This window comes from Ranitomeya variabilis, chromosome 6 (genome assembly GCF_051348905.1).
Source record: "Ranitomeya variabilis isolate aRanVar5 chromosome 6, aRanVar5.hap1, whole genome shotgun sequence".
NCBI classification, from domain to species: domain Eukaryota; kingdom Metazoa; phylum Chordata; class Amphibia; order Anura; family Dendrobatidae; genus Ranitomeya; species Ranitomeya variabilis.
Genome location: NC_135237.1, coordinates 466,182,126 through 466,198,891, shown reverse-complemented (window position 1 = coordinate 466,198,891; position 16,766 = coordinate 466,182,126).

Sequence of the window (16,766 nt, the reverse complement as noted above, 5' to 3'; positions counted from 1 at the left end):
GGAATGGTGATGGAGGAGGAAGAAGCAGCAGATGGGGTTCATGGGACAGCCGGTGGTTGGTGAATCCCACTAGTCCGCATTTTAGCGCAGTGAGGTTCTAAGGCATGTTGATCGCGAATGTGCTGATTCATGCATGTAGTCAAATTATTGCAATTGCCGGTGTTGGTGACAGCCAGAGCTGGGGCTAAGGATGCATTGCTTGTTGTGGTTGCATCACTTCATGTCTGTGTGGGATACCACATTTTAGATCAGTGAGATTCCCACACTAAGGCATGTTGATTGCGCACGTTCTGATTCATGCATGTAGTCAAATTGTTGCAATTTTTGTGTCTACAGCTTGCTTTTGCAAATCTGACAGATAATGTGTGTTGGGTCATGCTTTGCGGTCTCAAAAAAGGCCCAGGCTAGGCAACGCTTGGCGCCCCTGCAAACTGCACACTCGTGACAGGTGCTGGTGACAACCAGAGTTGGGGCTAAGGATGCGTATTGATTGTCGTGGTTGCATCACTTCGTGTCTGTGTGGGAAACCGCAACATAACCTCTTCATCTTCCACCTCCTCCAGCTCCTCTGCTGAGCTACTTAGCTGCATACCTCTTGGTTCACACTAAGTGGGATCTATAACCTCATCGCCATCCTCTGTGTTCTCTCACATGCCTCACCCTAAGAATCACCCTCCTCCTCTTCCTGCCCCGACACCACATTACAGTCCATGTGCATTTCTGGTATCTGAGTCTCATCAGGGTCACCTCCATCTTAGTGGTTAACATCTTCTGATGAGGGTCTGGATTCTGCCCGGACCCTACTATGTCCGGCCCCAGATCCAACATGAAAAAATTTGCGGTAATGGCTCAGATGCTTTCCTCCACTGCATTGTGATTCTTCGGCGCAGACCTTCGATGCTCATGGAATAGAATGTGTGAACAGCTCTGCAGAATGGCCCATCAGTGGATCCCCACAGTCAGTTGGGCATTTGGAAACTGATGCTGGGGGAAACAAAAGAGATTAGGGTGCCACCTCTGAGGATTGTACTTTGTGTGATGTTAAGGTGGAGGAAGAGGAGGAGAGGCCATTTAATGCAGCACTTGCCATTCACTCTAGCACGTGATCTCTCTGAGCCTCATCTACAAGGTATACCACTGCAAAGAAAGGGAGTTGAGTAGCCCATCCAGTAATAGATGTTGTCAGTGGTCTTTAGATAGGATGACATGGTGTTTGTTGAGCTTTCATTAACTTTAACACCTAACCCATGTACACATCGAACACCAAGCTTATTCCCCTTTCCACCACAACTTCGCTTTTTCCCACTCACTTTTTTTCATTCCCACTGTATTAAGTAGCCTTTTCCTCTTGTAAAATGCTGTTTCACAACCTTAGGCCCGCAGCTATCAGTCACACATCACTAAATGAACAATCACTATTTAGTTTCTTAGATACTGTGCCTGAACAACACTGTTGTATCTAACGATTTTTAAGTAGAAATCTGGCCTTCTGATTTGCCACTGAAACAAAGTTTTATCAAAAACTATTTGGATTAGCTAATGGCCCTCTAGGCTGCACTCCAATATCAGGCCTAAAGGTACCTTCACATGAAGCGACGCTGCAGCGATAGCGACAACGATGCTGATCGCTGCAGCGTCGCTGTTTGATCGCTGGGGAGCTGTCACACAGACCGCTCTCCAGCGACCAACGATGCCGAGGCCCCCGGGTAACCAGGGTAAACATCGGGTTGCTAAGCGCAGGGCCGCGCTTAGTAACCCGATGTTTACCCTGGTTACCAGCGTAAAAGTAAAAAAAACAAACAGTACATGCTCACCTGCGCGTCCCCCAGCCTCTGCTTCCTGACACTGACTGAGCTCCGGCCCTAACAGCACAGCGGTGACGTCACCGCTGTGCTTTCACTTTCAGTTTAGGGCCGGCGCTCAGTAAGTGTCAGGAAGCAGAGGCTGGGGGACGCGCAGGTGAGCATGTACTGTTTGTTTTTTTTACTTTTACGCTGGTAACCAGGGTAAACATGCGCTTGGTAACCCGATGTTTACCCTGGTTACCAGTGTAAAACATCGCTGGTATCGTTGCTTTTGCTTTCAAACACAACGATACACAGCGATCGGACGACCAAATAAAGTTCTGGACTTTATTCAGCGACATCACAGCAGGATCCTGATCGCTGCTGCGTGTCAAACGAAACGATATCGCTAGCGAGGACACTGCAACGTCACGGATCGCTAGCGATGTTGTTTCGTGTGAAGGTACCTTAACAATTTTGAACAAGCACAAGAAACCCCTTTTCGAAATTGTGTATATCACAGAAAAAGGTCAGAGTATAAAATAGGTTGAAGTTTATTAATCGAAAAAATAATTTTAACATTAATATCTAGTCAGAGTAGCACAAAAGAGCAGGGATTTTTTAGGGGTAATGAATACATAAGCATAACAATGTTGTATATATAATTCTAATAGAGCAACATATGCAAGGCAAATATAGAAGTTATTTACCACACCATAGTCAATTGGTGTCTCCCCAATAACAGTAATTTAACCAGCTGTCCAAAAAATGGGACCATGTATAGAATAAAGTGCAGTAATGCGCACTTATGCAATTGGGAAAGAAAATCTGAATACATGCACAAAAAGTAGCAAAGTTAGAATGTCTCCTATTTATATTGTATAAAGCTGTCCCATAAGAGGTCATGAATAGGGGATCAGGCTGTAACAATTACAGTAAACCTGTACCATAAAGTGCAATAGTGCGCAATGTGCAAGTAGGTGATCAAAAATCTAAGTGCATCTGTAAGGGCTATGACTCACATGATTGTAGTAATATGGACCCCAACCTGCCGCCTGCGTTTCGCCTGCGTTGGGGTCCATAATATTACAATCATGTGAGTTATAGCCCTTACATATGAATAATAAAATAATTTTTTGATTAATAAACTTCAACCTATTTTATACTCTCTGACCTTTTTCTGTGATACACACAATTTCGAAAAGGGGTTTCTTGTGCTTGTTCAATAACTGAGAGTCATCTTCAAGTATTTATGATTCCTTTTTTGGGAAATTTATATTTAAATCTAACAATTTTGAAGTAGAAATCTCGTCTTCTGATTTGCCACTGAAATACAATTTCATCACAAACTATTTGGATTAGCTAATTGGGCCTTGTGGCAGTACCCCAATATTAGGCCTAATGATTTTTAAGTGGAATGCACTGCAACACTGAGAAAATGTTGCCAGCAAAACAAGATGTCCGCTTTTTATATGGCCAAGGATATGTGACTTCGGCAGCCAATCACTGAATACCTTGTGTCATGATTAGTGTTGAGCATTCCGATGCTGCAAGTATCGGGTATCGGCCGATACTTGCTGTATCGGAATTCCGATACCGGGATTCCGATACTCTTGTGGTATCGGGTATCGCAACAACATTAATGTTAAAATGTGTAAAAGAGAGAATTAAAATAAAAAATATCGCTATACTCACCTCTCCGACGCAGCCGGGACTTCAGCGAGGGAACCGGCAGCGTTGTTTGTTTAAAATTCGCGCTATTACTTGGTTACGTGAATTCCCGGCTTGTGATTGGTCAGGTCGGCCACGTTGCCGGGACGCGGACCAATCACAGCAAGCCGTGACGAAATTACGTCACGGCTTGCTGTGATTGGTCCGCGTCCCGGCAATATGGCCGCCCTGACCAATCACAAGCCGTGAAGTCACGGGAGGCTGGACACGCGCAAATTTTAAAATGAGCGCGTCCAGCCTCCCGGCTTGTGATTGGTTGACCGCGGCGCAACCAATCACAAGCCGTGACGTCACGGGAGGCTGGACACGCGCCCATTTTAAAATGAGCGCGTGTCCAGCCTCCCGTGACGTCACGGCTTGTGATTGGTCAGGGCGGCCATATTGCCGGGACGCGGACCAATCACAGCAAGCCGTGACGTAATTTCGTCACGGCTTGCTGTGATTGGTCCGCGTCCCGGCAACATGGCCGACCTGACCAATCACAAGCCGGGAATTCACGTAACCAAGTAATAGCGCGAATTTTAAACAAACAACGCTGCCGGTTCCCTCGCTGAAGTCCCGGCTGCGTCGGACAGGTGAGTATAGCGATATTTTTTATTTTAATTCTTTCTTTTACACATTTATATGGTTCCCAGGGCCTGAAGGAGAGTTTCCTCTCCTTCAGACCCTGGGAACCATCAGGAATACCGTCCGATACCTGAGTCCCATTGACTTGTATTGGTATCGGGTATCGGTATCGGATTGGATCCGATACTTTGCCGGTATCGGCCGATACTTTCCGATACCGATACTTTCAAGTATCGGACGGTATCGCTCAACACTAGTCATGATGTTGTGGATGGTTTCTGCACCCTGATTGGCTGCCAGAATCAACAAACATAAAGTTATTGGAAACAGAAAAGACCACGTCGCTCTTCTAACCTTTCCACATGCTCCTCTAACCTCTCCACACACCCTCCCCTCATCAAACACGTTCCCTCGACCCTCCCACTCATCATACAGCACCACTATCCTAGCCAAAGTAATAACAAAAGCATAAGTGGAAACGAAATGAAGTACCGAACTGTGACCGAAATTTGATGACTTTGAAAGCGAACACGAGTCTGCCAAATGTGCAACGTTTGTGCCGAATTTGAAATTCGCAAACATTTTCTGAACGTGTTTGCTTATCTCTAGTCAAAATACAGTGTCACAAAACAGTATAAATAAAATAGCACAATAGAAGCAGATAGTAGGGATGTGGACCAGGTCAAGCTGAACTTTATAACTGGGAGTGTGGAATAGTGATTTAGGAATTTAAATAGCCAGTAGACCCATCCCCCAATGAGCAAGCTAACACAAACGAGAGATAGAAGTTTACCACAAAGTTTCCTTGATGGAAATACAAGTTCCGGAGTACTGCTGCTGCTAGTACTGCCAGAGTCAGCCTTACTTTGCAAGATATCTCTTGTTCTGTCCTATTTTATTCTGTGCGGTTGCTGCCACTGCCACTTTCTCTAGCACCGCCGCTAGATACCCGCACACTTCTTCTGTGCTACTCTAATGTTTTTTAAAGCTATACTGTACTACAGCCATGATAATTATATGCAAAATATGAAAAGATGGAAACAAAATGTTTAAAACATCTCACTTTATTCAGTATCAAGAAGAAGTGCCTCACGTAGAAATGTGCAAACGTGCACACCTTTGCATGCTATCTTTACTTGTTTGAAAAATATCATGCTGCACTTGGGCACACAATTCATCAAGATTTTCTGATGGCAGCTGCCTTTGCAATTGCCAACTGATGACTTCCCTGTTGTGTTCAATGGAAGACAGACAAGTCTGTAAACGCTTCAGGCCATAGTAGCTTAGTTTAGGTCACTCTGACTGGTCAAAGTAGCATGAACAAGTGGCGTGGCATTGACAAAATGCTCTTGAGACACTTTGGTGATGTCAGTATGATTATATCAATTGCATATTTTATATACTTTTTGGAAAAATAAAAATTCTCTCTAAAAAAATTAGATTTTGTGTTGCCATATTCTTAGACTTCTCATTTTTGTGTATCGATTGGGTTATGTGATGGATTATTTTTTGTAGGGTAAACTGCAGATTATATTGTCATTAGTGTTGAGCATTCCGATACCGCAAGTATCGGGTATCGGCCGATACTTGCGGGTATCAGAATTCCGATACCGAGATCCGATACTTTTGTGGTATCGGGAATCGGTATCGGGATTAATATCAATGTGTAAAATAAAGAATTTAAAAAAAAAATAGGGCTATACTCACCTCTCCGGCGGCTCCTGGACTTTACCGCCGTAACCGGGAGCCGTTGTACCTAAGAATGCACGCTTGAAGGGCCTTAGATGAGGTCCAATCACAAAGCAGTGACGTCACCTAAGGTCTTTCAAGCGCTTGAAATACCTTAGAAGATGTCACTGCTTTGTGATTGGTCGCGTAGCGGTCATGCGACCGCTACGCGACCAATCAGAAGCTGCGGACGTCTTCTAAGGTATTTCAAGCGCTTGAAAGACCTTAGGTGACGTCACGGCTTTGTGATTGGTTGTGTAGCGGTCACGCGACCGCTACGGACCAATCAGAGCGCAGTGACCTCATCTAAGGCCCTTCAAGCGCGCATTCTTAGGTACAACGGCTCCCGGTTACGGCGGTAAAGTCCAGGCTGCGTCGGAGGGTGAGTATATCCCTATTTTTTATTTTAATTCTTTCTTTTACACATTGATATGGATCCCAGGGCCTGAAGGAGAGTTTCCTCTCTTTCAGACCCTGGGAACCATACAGGATACCGTCCGATACTTGGTGTCCCATTGACTTGTATGGGTATCGGGTATCGGATTAGATCCGATACTTTGCCGGTATCGGCCGATACTTTCCGATACCGATACTTTCAAGTATCGGACGGTATCGCTCAACACTAATTGTCATAACTTTGGGCACATATGACTTTTGATTGGTGCTTCTTCCTTTTTTGGGGAGGTGATTTACCCTTTTTGCTCACACTGTCGTATAACAGGGCTGAGTGCTCTCCGATATTTTATTGGATAACAGTAATGTTATATTATGGGACAGTGCAGATCTGAGACAATTTTTTCATGCTGATTCGGCATGATAAAACATTTGCAGCGTGCTTTGAGTGGCTCTGATGTTTGGATCACGTGCACCCAAACAAGTATATGCCTGTGAGTGAAACATCAGACTGTACGCTCACAGAGACAATGGAGAAGAAGGAGAAATTAAGTTATTCATCTTCTCCACACCTGTGCTGCGATTCTCCACTCATCTCAAACTCTGACAGTCGAGTGTCATTAACATAATCAGCTCCATTCTCTCATATGAGAGAATCTATGCCAGTGATGGCATACCCTAAGAATTATACTTCTGTCATTTTTATTACATTTTTTTACAGAAAATAAATAATTGTCATATTTTAAAATATCTGAGTTTCTATCAAATATATTTTTAGAATGTTTTTATTTATAGAATTAGAGTGGAGGAATAATTAAAATTTTTATGCTTTTATTTTTTTCATTTTATTGTCATTATTTTACAATTTTTTTTCACCCCTTAGGGAACTTGAACAAGAAATCACTTGTACAGTCTGTTAGAATATTTTTGAATTGCAGTGTATTGTAATATTTAACAATCACGTGCCGATGGACAGCTAACCCTGACCTAGGTGGTTAGAGTAGGGCGTCAGCTAGCACCTTCCTTGTAAACAACTTCCATGCATGCACACCTGAGATATACCATACTTATTCGATGGATGTTGGGAATGAGACGTTATTTTTTATCTTTGTTTTGCTTTGACTAATAGAGTAAAGTTTTGAAAGAGGATTTCACTGTAATAGACTGTAAATTGCTATTAAGCTTTTTCAAAATGGATTTTCTAAACTAGAAAACTACTTTAAGAACAACTCGGTAAATGGCTTTTCAAGTTTTGTCATCTGTTTAAATTGATATTAATGTAAAATTATATAAGTAAAGAAAACTGTATATGAAACTTTAAAATTATATTCTACATTTTACATTTTCCACAACCAAAAGCATAAAAGCTATTTTCGAGATACTCACAAACAGTCACAAGTAGTGTTGACTGATATCGTCCGATATTCAAAAGTATTGGTATCGGATTGGATCGGCCGATATCCCAAAAATATCGGATATCGCCGATACCGATACCTGATACCAATGCAAGTCAATGGGACAGATATCGGAACATAAATAAGCCCTTTATGTCTTTCTATATGCTGTTCCGGAGGGGGGAAGAGTGTGGGCAGCGCATGGGCTGTGCGTGGGCGGACACTGTGAATGTCTGTGTGTGCGGGCGGGGTCTGTGTGGGCCTGCCAGGGATCTAATTCTATGCGGGGCTGTATGTGGGCTGCCCAGGCTCTATGCGGCGTTCTGGGGCTTTATGTGGGCTGCCCAGGCTCTATGCGGCGTGGGGGGGTCTCTGTGCGGTGTGTGGGGGTCTCTGTGTGGCATGGGGGGGTCTTTGTGCGGTGTGGGGGGGTCTCTGTGTGGCGTGGGGGGTCTCTGTGTGGCGTGGGGGGTCTCTGTGCGGCATGGGGGGTCTCTGTGCGTGTGTGCAGGCATCGTCCGATGGGACTACAAGTCCCATCGGACGATGCCTGCTACACTGACAGTGATTGACACACATACATGCTACATGCTACATACATGCTACATGCTACATACATGCTACATGCTACATACTACATACATGCTACATATATGCTACATACATGCTACATACATAAATACATAATGCATACATACATCCATACATACTACATACATGCTACATACATACTACATACATACATACATGCTACATACATGCTACATACATGCTACATACATGCTACATACATACTACATACATACATGCTACATACATACTACATACATACTACATACAATACATTCATACATTACATACAATACATGCATATAGACATAAAGTACATTAAACATAGATTACATACTCACCATTACTTGTCATTTTGATCCCCGAAGCCAGTGTCATCTGAAAAAAATATGAAAAAAAACAAACAACCAATATACTCCCTGTCCGCAGAAATCCACAAGTATCCCACGATGATCTCCTGTGGAGAACGGCAGCAACCGCTCTCCAGGAGCCCCAGGAACACAATGACGGGAGGAAGGTATTCCTCCGCCGCTATAAAAAAAGTCCCTAGTGTCACTTTATGGCATTGCTGTATGAGAAATTTTCCCAGGCAGCAATTGCCATAAAGTGAGACTTTGAACTCAGGTAACCTCAGTGATGCACTGCAGGAGCCATTGTCTCCTGTCAGTGTGTCACTGAGGGTCCTATAGAGCAGTGACATCACCCGATGTCACTGTTCTATAGGGGAGATCATCGTGGGACCCTCGTTATTAATTGGACTACGGCGGACAGGTAGTATACAGTTTATTATTTTACATTTTTTGCACTGAAGCATGGTAAGTATGGTGAAATGAAGAATATTAAAATACTTTTTCCTAATGTGTGCGTGTTTTATTAACCCTTTCTTACTATTGGATTAATAATGGATAGGCGTCTTATTGACGCCTCTCCATTATTAACCCGGCTTAATGTCACCTTACAATAGCAAGGTGACATTAACCCCTTATTACCCCATATCCTACCACTACACGGGAGTAGGAAGAGAGGGGCTAAGTGCCGGAATTGGCGCATCTTACAGATGCGCCATTTCTGGGGTGGCTGCGGACTGGTATTTGTAGCCGGGGGGGCCAATATCCATGGCCCCTCTCTAGGCTATGAATATCAGCCTGCAGCTGTCTGCGTAGCCTTTCTGGCTATAAAATATAGGGGGACCCCACGTCATTTTTTGGGGGGGTCCCCCTATTTTAATAGCCAGTAAAGGCTACGCGGACAGCTGTGGGATGATATTCATAGCAGGCTACAAAAACCGTGCAACTGATCCGTCGTGTTTTGGCGGACCGTCGGCATGAAAAAACGCTCAAGTGAACGGTTTTTTGTCCATCGCGTCCACCATTTTCTACCGCGCATGCGCTTTAGATACTCTGCCCCCTCCTCCCCGGACTTCAGAATGGGCAGTGGATGTGTTGAAAAACTGCATCCGCTGCCCACGTTGGGCACAAATTTCACAACGTGCGTCGGTACGTCGGCCCGACGCAAAGCGATGGACCCATACTGATGCAAGTGTGAAAGAGGCCTTTATGAGCGTTGAATTAAAAAAAAAAAAAAAAATGGCGTGGGCTCCCATGCAATTTTCTGCTCCAGAGGGGGAAAGCCGACGGCCGGGGGCCAATATTTGTAGCCTGCTATGAATATCAGCCCACAGCTGTCTGCATAGCCTTTACTGGCTATTAAAATAGGGGGACCCCCCCAAAAAAATGACGTGGGGTCCCTCTATATTTTATAGCCAGAAAGGCTATGCAGACAGCTGCGGGCTGATATTCATAGCCTAGAGAGGGGCCATGGATATTGGCCCCCCCGGCTACAAATACCAGTCCGCAGTCGCCCCAGAAATGGCGCATCTGTAAGATGCGCCAATTCCAGCACTTAGCCCCTCTCTTCCCACTCCTGTGTAGCGGTGGGATATGGGGTAATAACGGGTTAATGTCACCTTGCTATTGTAAGGTGACATTAAGCCGGGTTAGTAACGGAGAGGCGTCAATAAGACGCCTATCCGTTATTAATCCAATAGTAAGAAAGGGTTAATAAAACACGCACACATTAGGAAAATATTTTAATATTCTTCATTTCACCATACTTACCATACTTCAGCGCCTGCAAAAAATGTAAAATAATAAACCATATACTACCTGTCCGCCGTAGTCCAATTAATAACGAGGGTCCCATGACGATCTCCCCTATAGAACAGTGACATTGGGTGATGTCACTGCTCTATAGGACCCTCAGTGACACACTGACAGGAGACATGTAATCTATGTTTAATGTACTGTATGTATGTATTTTATGTAATGTATGAATGTATTGTATGTAGTATGTATGTAGTATGTATGTATGTATGCAGTATATATGTATGGAGTATGTATGTATGTGTGTAGCATATGTAGTATGTATGGATGTATGTATGTAGCATGTATGTAGCATGTATGTAGCATGTATGTAGCATGTATGTAGCATGTATGTAGCATGTATGTAGTATGCATGTAGCATGTATGGAGTATGTATGGAGTATTTTTTTTTACATTCAACACATTAGCCGGATGATGGGACTACTACTGTTCCATCATTGGCTAATGTGTCAATCACTGTCATTGTAGCAGGCATCATCCGATGGGACACACACAAATACCCCCGGCAGGCCGCACAGACCCCCCTGCAAGCCGCACAGACCCCAGTGAGGCCGCACAGACCCCCCGGCAGGCCATACAGACCCCCCGGCAAGCCGCACAGACCCCGGAGAGGCCTCACAGACCCCCCGGCAGGCCATACAGACCCCGGAGAGACCCTACAGAGCCCCCAGCAGGCCGTACAGACCCCCCAGCAGGCACGCACAGACCACCCACAGTCCCACACAGACCCCGCCCGCACAGACACTCAGTCTCCGCCCACGCACCACCCACACTCAATTATACTGCATTTTTGCACTGTGGGAACTTCCGATTCCGATTTCCGATATCGCAGAAATATCAGAACTCGGTATCGGAATTCCGATACAGCGAATATCGGCCGATACCCGATATTTGCAGTATCGGAATGCTCAACACTAGTCACAAGATAAAGTTACAATTAAATGAATAATAAAGTAAATATTTAATTTGTTTGGTTTCTTTTATACTGACCCTTTGTGTCTATTTGTGAGTTTATATGTGTTTATATGTGGAATTAATTTTGCTTTGTGTTTTACAAATGTTGTTGTTGATTGTAGCATTACAGTCCTATATATTGTAACCCTTTTGTTATGTAGGAATAGGGTATGGTTTTCTACTCATGAATATGTTGGCTAGTGAATTTTACTTTTCCTATTTCCAAATATGCTTTTCCTGTTTCAGTTGCCTTTAGGATAAATAATTCACCTTAGTACAAAGAGAGAACAAAAAAACTTTTACAAATGGAACAAATGTGTAAATGTACATATAGCCATGAAGTGCTTGCAAATGAGAAGAGACCTGGCAGAGTACTGTAATTGCCAAATGACTATCAGCTTACACACGAGGTCATCCATTTCAGGAACAGAAGTGGGCACGCTTCTTTTATTTTCATTTTACTATTTCAGTCCGTAAAGAATGGTGATGAATAAATGGGTTCTTGAGCACTATAGTCTCACCAGTACTACACAATTAAATGAAGCAGCTGCTGGACTCTTCCCCATTTAACAGAAACTGTACAAACGGAGAAGTCCTCAGAGAAATGGAAGCCTTTAATGCTTTTTGTTTGATTCTATGAAAGACAAACCACGATTGGGGTAAAAACAAGAACCAAAAAGAGCAACAGACTAAATGGATTGTTTCATGTATACTTCAGCTTATATAACACTTTTCAAAAAGATATATATATATATATATATATATATATATATTTAATATATATATAATCTCCTACCTGATCAACAACTTGATGAATAAATTGATGGACAATATATAATTCAATGCGCAACAAAAAAAAAATATTTTGAATCATCAGCTCTTGATGTTTTGTTTTATTTGGTTTGTCATCACTCAGTCACGTCATCATCACTTCTACTTTTCATCTTGTTTCCTTAAATCACAGTTCTGTTTGTGATGGACTATTGTTGCTTATTGCTTATTTTTAAAGAAAACATGAGCAGTAAAAGAAAGGTACATTTTACGTACTGGGAGTGAATTCTTTGCCTTACATAGTAAAATGCTGCAAACTAAGATTATCAAGATTATCACTGTATCAGATTGGAAGCAAGGGTTTAGACTAAAACTTGCCACTGAGGGATATAATAAAATGCTGATGATAATGATGTCATGGTCATGTGGATTTTATTGTTAGAATAATCGTATAGTAAAAATGATATCACATAAATGGTAAATTCAGAAATAAATAAGACAATGTTTTGATAATATTGACCCATTTTCAAGTATTGAATATTTATTTTTAATATATTGTTCATTCAACAGAAAGTAAAATTAGTAATAGAATTTAAGTATTTAAAAAGGTTACTGTTATTTGCAAAAATAGTTTGAAAAAAACAAACACTTTTACTATATATAGAACAGTATAAAACTATATCTTCATACATTTTAATTTAAAAAGTGCTTATACTTATGTACTTATGACACAATAAAGAGATACATATGTATTAGAGGCATGACATTAGATAGATGATAGATAGATAATATTTTCTTTCTCTTCAGTCAAGATTTGTAGACCTTACAATGAGTTTCTATAAAAACAGAAAAGAACATGGGGATCATATTTATCCATAGAGGAAGAAATAGCAATTGGATGAGCATTAAGACCTGTAATACTAAAATCATTTGGTTTCTATGGTAGATGAAGGGATATGATTATAGTATATCAGCCTCCCTGCTAGCAGCTCATCCCCTTTCACAAATGTGTGAGATTGCACTGTCAATGGCTTACCAGGAAAGTGCATGTTATTTAGACACTTGCCTGGATGTACGGCTATAGGGTGTCTACAGAAGATTGTGAGTCAAATTACATATGGTTTATTCAGACGATTGCAAGAATTTCAGGTCTGACAGAAGAAAAAAGAGAAACATGAATAGTAATTGCTGAGAAAATTACCATCACCTTTCCCTAGAAGAACAAAAAAAGTGAGCAAATGGAAGGATGAAAAAGAACAAAGACTCTCAGTGATATAAGACATTTTAACATCAAGTAAGACAAAATAAACATAAACATGTACAATGTCTCTACAACAAGTGCCTTAGGCTAGTTTCACATTTGCGGTAGAATCCACAGCGTATTGTCCGCAACCTGAAACGCACGATAAACTGCATGCAAACGCAGCGGTTTTTAGACGCATAAGCTTACGCATGCGGTCAAAAAACGCAGCATTTGCATGCTTTTTCATATGCATTTTGCATGTGTTTGTGTTTTTTGTGCACATGTTGGAAAATTTTACAGGATGAAAGATCTAGATAAACAAGCACCGCCAATGGGACAGCAGTGGGCGTGTGTTATGGGATATCTTTACATAGACCCTTAGACAACTGAAATCGTCAGATTTTGCTACTGTATCCTGTGTCACGATGGATCTTCGCATGGAGAGCTTTTATTTCAACCTGGATAAAAGTATAAAGCTGTTTCTTGCCTATGCATTTGCTTGTGAGCAACAAAGAAATAGAGAAAGAGAAGAACACGGAGTCAGCGTTACTGGAGACACCCCATTATTCAAGTCCGGGAGAGTTGTGGAGCCTACCACACCCTATACAGTTAGCTCAATGCCAACCCGGACAAATTTCCGGAATATACTAGGATGTCTCAAGAGACCTTTCAGGATTTGCTTTGTCACGTCCAAGGAGCCATCCGGAGACAGGACACCCAGCTCCATAGAGCGGTTCCTGCAGAGGAACGTCTCCTGGTCACATTAAGGTATGTAATAATTCTAAACAAATGCCTGTCATAATTATTATTGTTCTGCCATGTATTATTTGTTTTTTCCTTTATGTGTTTAGCAAAACCCCATCATAAATATAATTGTTCGTAATTTGTTTATTTCTTTTTTTTTTGCAGATTCCTGGCTACCGGAGAGAGCTTGTCATCGCTCCACTTTCAGTACCGTCTTGGAATTTTCACCTTGTCTGGAATAGTTGCGGACACCTGCCAGGCTTTGTGGAACATTCTCCGGGATGAATTTATCCCCCTACCCACCGCAGAAATGTGGCTGGAAATTCTGGAGAGTGTGTAATTTCCTCAACTGTATGGGAGCAGTGGATGGAAAGGACATACAGATTATCAAACCTGCTAGATCTGGATTGAAGTACTTTAACTACAAGAAATATTTTTCTGTAGTGCTCATGGCAATAAGAGATGAAGACTGTCGCTTTATCTCTGTGGACATTGGAGCTTTTGGCCATTGCATTGACTCCCTGACTTTCAAGAACTTGGATATGGACCGATGTTTGTATGGCAAAAATTTTAATTTTCCCCTGCCACGACCTCTCCCCAACACTCAAGGCCCACCATTGCCATTTCTTATGGTTGGGGATGAGTCCTTTCAGATGTGTAAAAACCTACTGAAGCCATATTCCAGTAGGGACTTGAACCACACTAAAAGGATTTTTAACTACAGACTGACCAGGGCCTGAAAAACTGTTCAGTGTACCTTTGGGATTCTTGTCTCAAAATGGAGCATTCTTGGGACAGCCATTAATCTAAAAATGGAGACAGTTGATGAGGTTGTCAAAGCCTGTGTGGTTCTCCACAATTATATAATGGCTTAGGAGAGAACCAACATTGAACTGGATGAACCAGTTGCAAACCCATTGCCAGATTACCAGCATCACCCTCTGCGGTCAGCTGTTGAAGTTGCCCACATGCGGGACCAATTTGCTGCCTACTTTGCTTCTGACATCGGACGAGTGGCATGGCAAGATGATATTGTTTAAAATGTTCTGTTGGGTTTGGGTCTGTACCAGTCATGTGTTAAATGTTCCTAATGTTTGTTGTTAATAAACAATGTGTTTTGATACTTGTACTGAGTCTCCTATATCTTTCCTCTCAAAACCACTTATGATGTCAGTGGTATGGTAGTTGATGTCATTACATCCTGCATCTCTTCTGCATTATCTATTGAACACAGACTGAGGAGAAGATGGAGGCATAATACAAAGCAGATCTATAGTCACCAGGTCAGGTGTCAGAAATAATGAGTTCATGATGCACAAAACCCAGCATCAATTCACTATTTCTGACACCTGTCCAGGTGAGTATAGATATGCCTTATATGACCTCCATCGTCTCTTCAGTTTGTGTGAAATAGATTACATAGACTGAAGAGAAAATGGAGGCATTTTTCAGAAATAGTGAGTTCAGGATGCTTGGTTTTGTGCATCCTGAATTCATTATTTCTGGCAGCTGTTCAGGTGAGTATAGATATGCCTTGTATTACCTCCATTTACAGTTGAGCTACTTTTACTTTTTTCGGATCGAGTCGGGTTTCGCGAAACCCGACTTTGTCAAAAGTCGGGTCGGGTGAAATTGGCCGATTATTGCGAAAAGTCGGGGGCCGACTGAAACACGAAACCCAATGCAAGTCAATGGGGAATCAAGGTCGGCAGTGAGTGGAGGACAGGAAAACACCTACAGTGCCCATTTTAATGCCAAAAACATAAATTCTTATTACTTAAGCTTGTCAATCTTAATTTACTTTATAATAATAGTTAGGCATTGAAAACTGGGGGTCATTTGGCTAAAGTTGTGAGGGGGTAGGGCTGGCTCAAGATTTTCGTGGGCCCAAGAAATGTGGAAAATGTCACGGCAGTGGAGCAGGGAGAGGTAAGTATTTCAACTTTGCAAGTGCTGTGATCCTGAGCAACAAGCAGGGGGGGCCCACTTGTTGGCACTGGCACAGGGCCCCTCATAGTACGGCGGTGTGTTTGACGGCAGGTGGCACCTCCCACTGGCAGAGACACTTTTGCCTACTATGAGGGGCCCTGTGCCAGTGATGTCGCCAACGAGTATGCCCCCCACCTGATGAAGGAACTTGCACTTTCATCTGCACCTTCCTCTTTGTCCCCGTGTAAGGTGGTATAGTATGCGGGAAGGGGAACCTGACTTTCAGCAGGGTCAGATTCTGGCTGTGTAGAGTGCAAGGGGAATGTAGTGGTCTGGGTCAATGTACCAGCAGACTCATCTAGCAGTGGCTGGGCAATGGGCAGGATGAGGAGGAAACACAGATATAGGCCCAAATAACAAAGTAGGCTAAATGCAGTTCAAAATTGGTAACAGGACTAAGCAGGTGGCATTGCTTTGTTCAGTGGAGGAAAAGTGTAATGAGTGGCAGACTAAGTTAGTAGGCCCAAATAATTAAGTGGTCTAAATGTCTGCCAAAAAGATTGTTCATAAATAAACAGGTGGCATACCTAGGTACAGGGGTGGGCTCCTCTGCTGAGTAGCAGACAGTGGTAGTAGGCGCAAAGTATTAACTGGTCTAAATGGAGGCCAGGGCCCCTGTATATTTTAACTATCATCTATCATTTCAACAAATTTGTACTGGCTGTGCCATTGAAGGATTTAACAGCACAGACTTCACAGTGGTGGAGAAGGGAGAGGTAAGTATTGCAAGTGGTAG